Genomic DNA, 12,476 nt, shown 5'->3' on the forward strand with positions numbered 1-12,476 from the left:
GATCGAGTAGCGCCAAGGAAGAGTCTACCTACTGAAAAGTGAACGTATACCTGCTGAGGTAACAAGTGGGATTCAAGAAGATTCGACGCTGAAGACAATAGTTGAAGATCACGAACCAGCTCGAAAGACTTTTGAAAGTAGGAGATAAAGTAGAAGTTTTGAAGATGATGCAGTACCAAGATACTCGTAGGAGCGGGACAACTTACAGACATACCAGATTTTCACTTCCCCAATGTACCGAGACATTGTTGGTTTTTCAAGAATTGTTCAAGGAATAGTTACTTTTGGGATCAATCCCTTGTTGCATTTGCATCTCGCATTTTGCACTCCAATTTTTGCATCTTTACATTTGCATGTGCATTTTTTTATTCTTGCATTAGTATATTTACATTGTACATTACATGGTATACGTTACGTCTCAATGTGCATTAATCACACACCCGGGGAGTAACTTGCGGAGAATCTCGTCATAAAAGTATTAAGAAGAAATCATCCTATTCGTACCAAAAAGGATTGAGAGCTATGGAGGTGATGTTCAAGGCACATCATTGAGATCTGTGTGGCACTGAAGAGCCAGGTCCAAAATTTAATTAACCCAGGAGTATAAACCTTTAATAATGGGGCATCCCGGCGTTAACCAAGAAAATTCTTTCATCCACTGTGAAACCTTATTGTACTGGCTTTGTCCTGTTCGAAAGTGTTTTTGTTGTTTCTTTATTTGATGAATAAATATTTTGTTGATTGAACTTATGGTTTTTTAGGTTATGAGCAATAAATGAAGTTTTAATCTTGTAATTCTTTGAATATCAAATGAATTAAAGATTCTTTTACTACTTCATTAATTATAAATCGTTGACAAGGGGCAAGATTAAACCTTTCGTGTTCCCACGAAAGAACCATTGCTTGATTTCTTACGCGAAATAACACATGACTGAAGTTTGACGTCACCTCCTTTCGAAACAATAAAGTCATGCCCTTATCCCCCGAGGCACCAAAACCCGTACTTTTACCTTCCCAGATAGAAATAATCTTTCCATAACATTACTTTTTTTTTCAGAATTATGACTTTAAAGTCACACATTTCCCTTCTTAGACACGGAACCAACATTCATTTCCCAACCTCAAAAAATCTTGGGGGAATAACAAGGACCTTTCTTACAAGAAAAACAAGATGAAGTGTTGCGGATCAAGTTTTTTCAAGAGAATTTGAATAATTGGGGCATACTATGAGTAAATAGAAAAAGAAGAAATAAAGGGAATCATTGAAATAATTCTATCATGCATTAATTACATTGTTTTCTTGTAAATAAGGTTAATCCTGAATACTCGTCCCCCTGGGATACCTCTTTTACAAAAACTTCCATGTATGAGATGATAAACGACTTTGTTTCATTTATCCTTTCAAATATATGTATATATATCCCTTATTGTCCCCTTTTGAGCATATAGTATTTTTTCTTCTGATTCAACCCTAACCAATGATCACCCTCCACACTGGGGGTCAAAGGTAAAGGACATCTGCTTGCATGAGTGAAGATCATCAATCGAGATTTCGCTATAGAAGTAAGTCATGATGAAATAAAATAAAATAACAAGATACCGCGAGGTAGACCAAATACGAAGCATTTAAAGAACAAATTGTGTTGACGACACAAAGAGAATGAATAAAAGATATAGAAAAAAAAAAGGATACATAAAAAAGGGTAGAAAAAGAATAAAGAAAAAAGAGAAAAAAGAAAGAAGAAGAAGAATAAGAAAAAAACAGAAAAAAAAGAAAAAAAAAAGAGAAAAAGGAAAAGAAAGAAAAAAGAAAGGAAACTGATCAAATACTTCAAGATGAGTGACTCGAATCAATTCGCCAGAAGATCAGAGAACACTAAAAGAAAATAAAATAAAAGACAGACGAACATATTCAAGTCGAGCAAGACAAGATTGAAGACAACAAAATGAATTGATCATTGGTTCGTTAACCCTTAAACACTTGTTTGAGCCTATTTATCCCTTTCTTTCATAACCATGAGCCCTGATCTACATTACATGCTTGAAAAGTCCATTCTAATCATACATGGATTTCTAAGTGGTGAGACTATCTTCAGATTTCATTCCGCCCCTCAGGATTAATTTTATTTGCAAAAATTAGGTTTCTAAAATCTTTAATGCATGATAGGGAAAAAATAATAAAATGAGGGTTCAAGACGTAAAATTTTAGATAACGTCTTGAAACTAAAGGAGAATTCGAGTTGAAAACCTGAAAATGCGGCTCGAACAAGAAGATTGTCAACCACTGCATAGAAGGACGATCTTATACATCTCTTGATAAAGCATTGCACAGTCCAAAGACGCTCACGAGGGCTGAGAACCAGTGAACATTTCCAGAAGATAAGCATGATGGCTGCTTCATCAGATCAATGAACACCATAATCAAGAACGCAAGAAGCCAACCTGAAACACATTACCTCCCCAAATTAACCTAAAACACATTACCTTCCCAAGTCAACCTAAGCCTTTTATCAGTATTAATCTTTACACTTTTCAAATGTATATAATTTTTGAAGGATTAAAAGAAAATTTGACTAATTTGATATTCAGTGAACTCTTATTTTACAATTTGTTTTGATTGTGAGTCGGAAGAAAATGACAACACTTTTGAATTTTATTCAACATTTTTCTAAAATAAAAGAAAAGAGAAACATTTTCAAACAGGACAATCTCGAGTGAAAAAGGTCCTTGAGGCTGATGAGGCTCATTCTGCCTCTATCGAAGAAAAAGAAAATATGATGCCAGAATAATGAAGCATTTCTTAAAAGCAAACAGTCCGAGAGATCATAAGGATTAGATGACAAAACTTCTAACACATCATTGTGACATTGTTAGAAGCAAATGATCGCCTTAGTTGAAGGTGGCACATATCCCAGCTCATAGCAAAGATGAAAGACAATCATGTTAGAGGAATTGATCACTTCTTAAGTGTCTATCTGGTCATGGAATCATGAAGAGAAGCCCTCAAGCTATTCGTTAACATTACTAATTAACGATACAAGAGTGAGACCATTCGAGATTAAGATTTTGGCACGAAGAGAGCCACGAGTACCCACATTAGGGCATTACCTAAACCAGATATCATTAAGATCACAAGATTCAAACCAAACAGACATGGCGGATGAGCCTCACCGTTTGGAGTGCCAGGGTCGAAAGATGAAAACAAAAAGAGCTCACCTTGAATTGAACCATTCACGTTGCAGTTAGCCAAGGACTCTTGAGAAATAATTTTGATTGAAAAATCGAGTCAAAGACGTGTAAGGTGTCCATTCGTCTACCTGATCACAACAATAATTCAAGGGAGGAAACGCTTTTTCCATAGTTATGTTGAGGAAATGAGACAAAAGATAGAAGACGGTATGGACATTATTGTTCCAGAGGATCAGTTTGACTATGTCGATATTGGGGGCAGACTCCATACAAGAGTGATCAAGTGAAGGAGGATCGGGATCTCCATTTTGAAGTCAAAAGATGATTACTGATAAACATTTTCGCACATAAGAAAGTCATGCATTACATTTAGATATATATTGCATTCACATTTCTTGCATCAAAGCATATTTTTACAGATTTTTCAAGAAAATAAGAGAATGAAAAGACATAACTCAAGCCTTGAATGAAGGGAGTTATATTCCGAGTAGGAGAACCTCAAGAATTGAGGAATCCAATCCAAGAAGAATCATTACTTTGACATGCGGGTACGTTACCCAAACAACATGATATTTTCAAAGCAATTTTTAAAACAAGCTAAGCCTAATTTTTAAGGGTTTCTTGATGTTCTCAAATGATTTTTTTAGAAACTAAGCCAATTTTCAGGGGTTTCTTGATGATTATTTTCAAAGAATTTTTAAAATGAAGCTAAGCCTAATTTTTAGGGGTTCCTTGATGACAACTAAGAAACTAAGCTTGATTTTCAAGGGTTTCTTGATGAGTAAGTCCTTTGTGCCATCATTAAATCTTTCGAGCATGATGTTTAAATCCTTCGGGTCATCTATAAGTCTTTCGAGCTAGATGATAAGTCATTCGGGCCATCCATAAGACCTTCGGACAGGATGTTTTCAAATGAGTTTTTAGAAACTAAGCCTGATTTTCAGGGGTTTCTTGATGATTATCTCCAAAGAGTTTTTAAAAGGAAGCTAAGCCTAATTTTAAGGGCTTCCTTGACAACTAAGAAACTAAGCTTGATTTTCAAGGGTTTCTTGATGAGTAAGTCCTTTAGGCCATCAGTAAGTCTTTCGAGCGTGATGCTTAAATCCTTCGGGTCATCTATAAGTCTTTCTAGCAAGATGATACATCCTTCGGTCCATCCATAAGACCTTCGGGTATGATGTTTTCAAATGAGTTTTTAGAAACTAAGCCTAATTTTCAGTGGTTTCTTGATGATTATCTCCAAATAATTTTTAAAGGAAGCTAAGCCTAATTTTTAGGGGGTCCTTGATGACAACTGAAAACGAAATATTTTTAAAAACTAAGCCTGATTTTTAGGGGTTTCTTGATGTTTTTAAAAGATTTTTTGAAAGAAACTAAGCCTAATTGTAGGGGTTTCTTGATAACTGTAAATGAATCTTTTGGAAGAAGCAAAATTTATCAAGGGTAAACAAATTTTTTTTACTGAGCAAAGATGCGCCCATTCACAACTCAAGATTCGCAAGAATACACTCAGGTGCGAAGATAAATAAGACAATCAAACTAGGAAAAGAATGAAGATTGTTCTTGCAACCATTTCTAACAGATCAAGAAAACCATCATTCATACATGAATTTGCATCTTTGCATCATACATTGTATCATTTCATACACATGATAGATCTTGACTTCCCTCTCACGAGGATGTCTGTAAAGTCTATTTTGAAAAACTATTTTATCCTTCTTAGGATACATTTTTCTAGAGAATTGTTTGAGTCCTTCTTAGGACTGTTTTTATGGGATGTCGCATAAGTCTTTCTTAAGATTTTTCCCTAGAAGCATTTTCAATAATGAATTTCTTCAAACTTGAGTTTTCTAGTTCACTTCAATGAGAATGAGCAGTGTCGTTTCCAGGATGGACCCAAAAAAGATAAAAACTCAGCAATTTGCAACATTAAGGAATTCAAAGAGTTAACAAAGATTTCGTTTCACGACTTCAGCAAAGAATCAGTCCATATATTTCACCATTGAAATAAATGAATTTCAACAAAATTAAGGACCATCGGGTCATTACCTTCGGGTACTTTAAATGAAAATCACTGACACGTGATATTCTTTCGCACATTTAAGTTTTCAAAGAGAAGATAAATTGATCAACATTTCAAGTGGAGGGTTCATAATGAGAAGAACGCATCCGACAGAGGGAGAAGAAGTTCATAATGAGAAGAACTTGTTCAACCTTGGTTCGATTCCATAACAGAATGAGGTGGATCAACGTTTCCAGTGGAGAGTTCATAACGAGAAGAACTCATCTGACGAGGGAGAAGAAGTTCATAATGAGAAGAACTTGTTCAACCTCGTTTCCATTCCATCACAGAAGGAGGTGGATCAACATTTCAAAAGGAGAGTTCATAATGAGAATAACTCATCCGAAAGAGGGAGAAGAAGTTCATAATAAGAAGATCTTGTTCGACCTATCACTTGATTCACGACCTTTCGAATCAGTGACGCCTCGCCTGATGGATTAACATTTCAAATGGAGAGTTCATAATGAGAAGAAATCGTCCGATGAGGGAGAATAAGTTCATAATGAGAAGAACTTGTTCAACCTTAGCTCGATTCATCACATATGGAGTTGAATCAGCAACACCTCACTCGAGGGATTAACATTTTGAGAAAAGAGTTCATAATGAGAATAACTCGTCCGATGAGGGAGAAGAAGTTCATAATGAGAAGAACTTGTTCAACCTTAGCTCAATTTATCGCATATGGAGTTGAATCAGCAACACCTCACTTGAGGGATCAACATTTCCAGTGGACAGTTCATAATGAGAAGAACTCATCCGATGAGGGAGAAAAAGTTCATAATGAGAAGAACTTGTTCAACCTTAGCTCGATTCATCACATATGGAGTTGGATCAGCAACACATTACTCGAGGGATCAACATTTCCTGTGGTGAGTTCATAATGAGAATAACTCATCCGATGAGAGAGAAGAAGTTCATAATGAGAAGAACTTGTTCAACCTTAACAGTTGTCTTTGCAGAAGAGTAAAGAGTTCATAATGAGAAGAACTTGGAGCTTGAAGTTTCACTGATGGACCGAAACAATAAAAATTGGTGCTTTACGTCTTTGCTCTATTCCTGTTTCACAACAATGAGAAAAGAGGGGCAACTGTAAGCACCAATATTTTACCCAAAAAAAGAAAAAGGGATAAGATCCCTTAATATCTGGGGCATTGAATGCCCCGACAGTTGCCCCTATCGCACCATGCCTAAGATCATCAACCGCCTGTCGTTCTTGCACATACTACCACTAAATCAACAACTACACCAACCAAATCAGCAAGAAAAATATTTTTTTTTGATAGATGTAATGGGTATAAAAACCCCAAAACATAATGTAAAGAGGGCTCTCTTCTTTTCTTTCCTACACGCAAAAAAACAAGTTGTAAAGGGTCTCTCAGTAGATTCAAAGAAAAGATTGTAATAGAGGCTCACATTTTCCTTTCATTTGAATAGAGAGCACTCATGTAATTTCCCTTATTTTTCAGTAAGCAATAACAAAGATCAAGCATTTTTTAAGAGCAAAAACAAATCAAATACTTCATATTTGAAACACATAACAGTAATATCAAGTTTTGTTTAATCTTCATTCTGAAAAACAAAGGCACCCATTCGAAACTAAAATCCAAAAAAAAATCAAAAATACAATAAGAATGATATTTACCTCTCGGCCGAACCTACTCGCCAGAGTTCGAGATCTCTGTTGGTTAATCCGAACGGTGAAAAGAAGTGTATCCAAGAGGAAAGCAACATGTGTCAAAATTAACTTGATCCAACGGCTGACGGAGGAGATCGACGAGGTAGAAGTCGAAACATTCTCAGCAATTTTCGTGAAGTTAGACGCCGAATCTCGCAAAACCGTGACATGATCTGAGATCCCAGCATCAAGGGGAACATCCCTATGAATTTTGGTGTCGAACGGTCATCGGAAACGGTGGCCGGCGCGTTGGCAATGCGGTGGCCGACAGTAGAGCACTTCGTTGGTTTCTCGAAGGTATAAAGATCGATTGAGAGAAAAATCTTGAGGGGGAAAGTTTTTTTTAGACTAGATTAAAAGTGGTTTTGAAAAAAAAAGAATATCTTTTATACTGAAACTTCATGGGTAATTTACACTTTGATCCGGTACTTTTAGGACTAATTTGCAGATTAGTCACTGATTTTTGTGTAGTTTCTTTCTTTTTAAGTTTTGAAGCATTGATTCTGATATTATTCCATTTTTTGATAATGTTTTTTGGTTTATTCTCATTTTAGTCCCCTTAGGATTTCCTTGTTTTTACACTTAGGTCCCTCGTGTTTTTAACTAAACTAGGGTAAGTCATCGTTTTGGTCCTTCGTGTTTTTCTACAGGTCATTTTGGTTCTTGATTGCTTTTATAAATATAGTGTTTATATTTTCAGTTCGACCCTTCATTTTTTATTTTTCTCAGTTTAACCACCAGTTGTTATTTATTTATTTATTCTTTTCTCGAAAGATATGCAGGATAGGTTCTTCATTCAATTTTTTTTTCTATTCGAATGTTCTATGATGTTTTCGCTTGAAGAGATTTAATTCATGCAATATTTATTTACTTATTTCGAGCCTTTCATTTTAACTCATTGATCTAACTCTTTTGTGTAAGTTTGGACTTTAATTCAATCTAGATTATTGTTTTAATGTTTTTATTATTGTGTTAGCTTCATTTTGATCCATGTAATTGTTTTAAAATTTTTGAATGTTAGAATTATATGTCTGAAGAATAATTAATCCCCGTATTATGGACTAACTTTTTGTGATTATTTATATATTTATTTCCCATTTCAATTAATTGCTTCCTAAAATTGGGTGTTGATGTACTTGATTCGCTGCATATTTTTTGGGACAATTAATTTTCTTAGCTTACTTTTCGTAAATTATATACATTTTGCTCTAATCTACTTCATACGCATTTCGGACCCTTTTTTTTTAATTTTGTTACTTACATTTAACCCTTTACTTTATTGTATGTGTTGCTGCCTTATTTTGTATATTTTTTTTTATGTAATCTTAGAGTCTTAATTTTAGATTGAACCCTTTAGGCATAGATTCCTTTAAATTTAGTCCTTATTAGAATATTTAGATTTTAAATCTAGCCCTAAAATTAAACTTCTTTTAGATCTAGTCCCTGAACTTTATAACTCTTTGAAATTAGTCCTCAACTTTAGAAATTATCAACTTAGGTCCTAAGCTTTTAGATCTTGACCCTTAGTCTCCGAATTTTGATTATAATTTTATTTTTGACATAATTAATTAAGATTAATATTAGAGCCTCCATCTTAGGCTGGATTTCACATTTAGTCCTTTAATTAGGTGAATTCTTAATTTGGTATTCGCTTTTGCTCGAGGTTCCAATTTAATTATTCGAAATAATATTTATTAAAATTAATTTAAGGTAATGTTAGAACCTCTACTTTAGGTTAGATTTCACGCTAGTCCTTTTAATTTAGGGGATAATTCGAGTTGGCCCTCACCTAAATGCTCGAAGGACCATTTCGATTATTCGATTCAATAATTGATTAAAATCAAATAGGATTAATATTAAAACCTACACATCTAGGTTTGTGTCTGACTCCTGAACCTGATTACTGGATTTTCGCAGACCTAAAAACTCAGTATTTTGATAAAAATAAAATATTTTATTAAAATCACCCGGTTTTCATGGTGTCCTAATCGCACCTTAAATGATTGGTGGCGACTCCTCACATTTCGAAAAATCTTTTCAAAGAGAAAACCACCTAGTCGGTATCCGTCTTTTCCCCGCCCGGGCAAAAAACGGTGTCAACAGCTTGGCGTCTCCGCTGAGGACATTTTGTTTTTTTTAAACAAATTGAGAGTCGAGCCACGAGTTGGTTACCCTATATTTAGGATTTTGGGAAATTATGAGTTCGATCTTGTTTTAATTTACAATTCATTATGTTATTTCAAAAGAAAAAAAAGATTCTTTCTGATTAATGCTTACACTTCTGTGAATATTTTAGGATTGTTGCATATCATAGCTCTAAACTCAAGCTCAGACTCGATTTACCTAAGTAGGGAGAAACATCACACCTCATGAGGAGCATTGGGCTTCCTTGTGTGGGTCTGATAAAGTATCTCTAGAAAGCATCCTAAGTTGTCTATCCGGATATCAGATCCGAGGTACTCTTTTATTGGTGAGATCCCCTAAGCAGACTCCGATTCGTAAGTCTGTAATAGGCCAGAATCGGAGTCAACTTTAGCAGGTTGTAAAGATGGCTTCGGAACCCGTTGCTAGAACCCAACCTCATGTAGAGAATTTTGTAAACCTACCCCGCTAGAGCCATGTGGATAACCTAGGAGAACTAGAATGCATGTGGTTAGGATTATTAATTTCCTTTGTATGCTTTACTTTTCAGTCTCAACTTTGAGTCATATTTAACTATTTTTGTTAAGATTACATTTCTTTGACTAATCATTTCAACTAACTTGATTCTACTAACATTGATTTCCTTTTATCTGGTCTTGTTGCATTTTTTGCATGAACAGGACATATCATTCAAAGGTATTGATCCCTTAAATAATTGATCGCTTAGAAGGTTCTTGAAAAACAATGCCACAGTAATGCCTTTCGCAGGAATCGGTAGAAATTCGAAGATGTTCTACGTAGATCGAGTAGCGTCAAGGAATAGTCTACCTACTGAAAAGTCAGACGTATACCTGCTGAGGTAACAAGTGGGATTCAAGAAGATTCGACGATGAAGTCAACAGTTAAAGATCACGAACCAGCTCGAAAGACTTTTGAAAGTAGGAGATGAAGTAGAAGTTTTGAAGACGATGCAGTACCCAGATACTCGCAGGAGCAGGACAACTTACAAAAATACCAGATTTTCACTTCCCCAGTGTACCGAGACATTGTTGGTTTTTCAAGAATTGTTCAAGGAATAGTTACTTTTGGGATCAATCCCTTGTTGCATTTGCATCTCGTATTTTGCACTCCAATTTTTGCATCTTTGCATTTGCATGTACATTTTTTCATTCTTGCATTAGTATATATACATTGTACATTACATGGTATACGCTGTGTCTCAACGTGCATTAATCACATACCCGGGGAGTAACTTGTGGAGAATCTCGTCATAAAAGTTTTGAGGTAAGAAAAAGTCACCCTATTCGTACCAAAAAGGATTGAGAGCTATGGACGTGATGTTCGAGGCACATCATTGAGATCTGTGGGGCACTGAAGAGCCAGGTCCAAAATTTAATTAACCCAGGAGTATAAACCTTTCATAATGGGGCATCCTGGCGTTAACCAAGAAAATTCTTTCATCCACTGTGAAACCTTATTGCACTGGCTTTGTCCTGTTCGAAAGTGTTTTTGTTGTTTCTTTATTTTCTGAATAAATATTTTGTTGATTGAACTTATGGTTTTTTAGGTTATGAGCAATAAATCAAGTTTTAATCTTGTAATTCTTTGAATATCAGATGAATTAAAGATTCTTTTACTACTTCATTAATTATAAATCGTTGAGAAGGGGCAAGATTAAACCTTTCGTGTTCCCCCGAAAGAACCATTGCTTGATTTCTTACGCGAAATAACACATGACTGAACTTTGACATCACCTCCTTTCGAAACAATAAAGTCATGCCCTTATCCCCCGAGGCACCAAAACCCGTACTTTTACCTTCCCAGACAGAAATAATCTTTCCATAACATTACTTTTTTTCAGAATTATGACTTTAAAGTCACACATTACCCTTCCTAGACACGGAACCAACATTCATTTCCCAACCTCAATAAATCTTGGGGGGAATAACGAGGACCTTTCCTACAAGAAAAACAAGATGAAGTGTTGCGGATCAAGTTTTTGCAAGAGAATTCGAATAATTGGGGCATACTATGAGTAAATAGAAAAAGAAGAAATAAAGGGAATCATTGAAATAATTCTATCATGCATTAATTACATTGTTTTCATGTAAATAAGGTTAATCCTGAATACTCGTCCCCCTGGGATACCTCTTTTACAAAATTTCCATGTATGAGATGATAAACGACTTTGTTTCATTTATCCTTTCAAATATATGTATATATATCCCTTATTATCCCCTTTTGAGCCTATAGTATTTTTTCTTCTGATTCAACCCTAACCAAGGATCACCCTCCACACTGGGGTCAAGGGTAAAGGACATCTGCTTGCATGAGTGAAGATCATCAATCGAGATTTCGCTATAGAAGTAAGTCATGATGAAATAAAATGAAATAACAAGATACCGCGAGGTAGACCAAATACGAAGCATTTGAAGAACAAATCGTGTTGACGACACAAAGAGAAGGAATAAAAGATATAGAAAAAAAAGGATACATAAAAAGGGTAGAAAAGAAATAAAGAAAAAATAGAAAAAAGAATAAAGAAGAAAAAAACATAAAAAAGAAAAAAAAGGAATAAAAAAGAGAAAATGTAACACCCATAACCCGTATAATTATACCTATACAGATTATAGATATCACCCGATTTTCTAAAACCATTTCCAAATCAAAATCGATTTAAGAATTTATTTTCTTTAAAATGGTAACTAATATTTTAAAGATATCATATCATATAAATCATGTTTCGTTGTAACGAATTTAATTCAAAAGATTTTTTTTTTGAATAGTGAATAGTACCAGTGAACAGTATACAGTGAACAGTGGGGGTATCGATTCCCCTGTAGCAGGGAATCGGTTCCCCTTTCAGATGCTGGAAATTTTTCCTTAAAATGTGGTTATTGTTCATACTATTTACTGCTACAGCACTGCTACAGTAACTTCCGAAAATATACATATAAACTCATAAAAATCTTAATCTTTCATCACTTTAAATTTACCATTTGGTTTCCAAATTAGTTCAATAAAATAAATTGAACATTTTTAATTACATGCCACTATCAAAGTCAAAGTTACACAATAGGATGTCTTACTGATATTGAAATATACTCCTCGATGCTTGATGTCACTTTGAACTCTTTATTTCACTACCGGCTTTTTACCTACGCGTGAAAATCATCACACGCTAAGTACAAACTTAGTGAGGCAATTAAAACAATAAACATTGCAATACAATTCATGCATGATTTTCAATGTCAAAAATCAAAATGTCATTTTAACATGTTACTAGCATGCCCAATATTTTACAATGGTCGGAATGATATAAAATTTCTCACCATTTATCCCATAAGCTTGTAAGCTTATTTTACCAATATACTTACCATTTAATACCATAAGCTCGTAAGCTTATTT

Source organism: Hibiscus syriacus, unplaced genomic scaffold, assembly GCF_006381635.1.
Source record: "Hibiscus syriacus cultivar Baekdansim isolate YM2019G1 unplaced genomic scaffold, ASM638163v2 tig00017996_pilon, whole genome shotgun sequence".
Taxonomy (NCBI): domain Eukaryota; kingdom Viridiplantae; phylum Streptophyta; class Magnoliopsida; order Malvales; family Malvaceae; genus Hibiscus; species Hibiscus syriacus.